Here is a 2,510-nt window from a genome sequence, read left to right on the forward strand (position 1 = left end):
AAAAAAAAAAAAAAAAAAAAACAAAAGATAACAGGATTAAGAGATTAAAGTAAAGACAGGCATAAGAAATTATAAAACTATTATTTGGGAACTGATAAGTGTCCATGAAATATTCACAATTTATGTTCCTCTGCCATGGCTCCAGCTGGTCCCTCCATTTGGGGTCCCTGACTTCCCGCAACAAGCCCCCAAACAGCTGTGAGTGAATTCAATCCCATTCACACTCAACTTAAAAACATGGTCAAATATCTTCGACCATCCACTTGGTGGAGGAGGAGTAAAAGGCAAGAAAAAAGGAAGAAGAAAAATGGAGAGAAGTACTTAAAAAGTGCAAGCGGCCCTTTGGCTTCCCAGGCAGGTTTCTCATGATTTTCTCTATGGTCTTTTGGTGCTCAAGTCAACATCTCATGCCATGGTGTCCTCCTGTGGAAAGCCATTGCCCACTTTGTACCTTGGAGGAAGTGTGGGAAGAGCAGGTCATCCAAGCTCCATTCATGTCATCATGTGGAGAAGGTACATAGAGGAAGTGGCCAAGATGGGAGAAGAGCTCTGAGGGCAGGGCTGGTGGGAGTCAAAGCTATAGAAGAAGCTGCTTGGAGTAGAGTATGGAGGTCCTTGTTGACATGCCAGGGAGTCACGAACGTTTGTGTGGGATACTGAGCAGGAAAGCAGTGTGCTCAGACTTGTGCTCAAGGAAAATTGCTGTTGAAGTATCATGTAGCTGGACCAGAGGGGTGAGGAAAAAGGCAGAGAGAGAATTTAGGAGTCTAACACAATAGCTCATGTTACAGGCTGCATGGTGTCTCCCCAAATTCCTATGTTGAAACCTTGACCCACAGTACCTCAGAATGGGCCTGTATTTGGAAATAGGGATTTTAAAGGTTAATTTAGTTAAAATGAGGTTATTGGGATGAGCCCTCATCCATATGACTGGTGTCCTTATAAACAGAGATTACGGACCAGGCACAGTAGCTCATACCTGTAATCCCAGCACTTTGGGAGGCTGAGGCGGGTGGATCATGAGGTCAGGAGATTGAGACCATCCTGGCTAACACGGTGAAACCCTGTCTCTACTGAAAATACAAAAAAAAATTAGCTGGGCGAGGTGGCGGGCGCCTGTAGTCCCAGCTACTCAGGAGGCTGAGGCAGGAGAATGGTGTGAACCTGGGAGGTGGAGCTTGCAGTGAGCTGAGATCCGGCCACTGCACTCCAGCCTGGGCAACAGAGCAAGACTCCATCTCAAAAAAAAAAAAAAAAAAAAAGAGATTACGATACAGCCATGCACAGAGGGATGACTGTGTGGGGACACAGAAGGAAACAGCCATCTGCAAGCCAAGGAGAGGTCTCGGGAGAAACCAACTCTGCTGATGTCTTGAACTTGGACTTCCAGCTTCCACAATTGTGAGAAAGAAATTTCTCTTGTTGATAAGCTACCCAGACTGTGGTGTTTCATTATAGCAGCCCAAATGGACTAAGACATCATGTATCTGCCAAAAGAGAAAGAGGAGTGGGTGGATTCCAGGACTGAGGAGAGTCAACTTGGAGAGGTGTCTAAGGGATGCCAGGCAGCCAAAAAAGTACCCTGGGGCCTTGTCAGTAAGACTGGTGGACTAGACAGCAGTGGAGCCTGAGAGGCAACAGGTTAGTGCTCCAAAACTTGTGAGAGGGAGACAGGTGAAAAAAGGGGGACTCAGGATGCAGCATTAACACCAGCAAACACAAGGCTCATGAGACTGGAGAGAACCTCAGAAGCCATACAGACATCTTTGGTTAGCTGGCTCCAATCTTGCTTGGAGATGGAGTCAGCCAGGTCCTTCAAAATGCCAATGAACACAGGTCTCTGAGTAGCTCCCATCGCGGGCTCCAAGTCCTGTAGAAAAGAAGTCAGCAAGGCCAATGCATGAAGCCCTTTGATGCATATATGAGATATTTTCTCTACTATGGTAGCAAGGATGTAGTGCATCTGTGCTTTCCAGTATATATCTATGACTTTTGTTACATTCGACAGACATCTGTTCAGTGCTCTTAAGCACCTGCCAGCCATGGAGTTTCAGATGCATTTCTTAGATAAGCGAGCTTCTTTCCCGTTTCAAATCACAGAGTGACAAAAGCACAGATCCTTGCTGGGGCTGCAGGCTGCTGGCAGTGTCACCCGAAGGCTGCTTTCTAAGGAAAACATTCTGCTGGGTTTTTTTTGGACAACACAGTTTCATGTGCTCATTTATTTCACACCCATGTTTTAAAAATTATTCTTTTCGGCTGGAAATATATTTTCAACCATGATAATAGATGGAAATTGTGAGCTGGTTACAGTTCCCAAGTGACATTAGCATATGTGCTGAGTTTCCTCTTGAATCCCACCCCTCCTCGCCTTTTTGCTTTTCCATCTTTGTCTGGTTCTTAGGAGGAAAATTTTAAAAGAACACGCTGCCTGGATAATATATCTCATACTCACCTTCCTTCCTCCAACCTTCTTACCGGAGAAGGTGGAGAAGCTTCAGACTCCAGTC

At 45.6% G+C, this 2,510-nt stretch overlaps 1 pseudogene; it reads right to left on the reverse strand.

Annotated features, from left to right (window-relative positions):
- The window catches only part of LOC111551392, a 19,974-nt pseudogene extending 18,119 nt beyond the window's left edge, over nucleotides 1-1,855 (reverse strand).
- Between the last annotated feature and the right edge of the window lie 655 nt (nucleotides 1,856-2,510).

This window comes from Piliocolobus tephrosceles, chromosome 7, assembly GCF_002776525.5.
Source record: "Piliocolobus tephrosceles isolate RC106 chromosome 7, ASM277652v3, whole genome shotgun sequence".
Lineage (NCBI taxonomy): Eukaryota > Metazoa > Chordata > Mammalia > Primates > Cercopithecidae > Piliocolobus > Piliocolobus tephrosceles.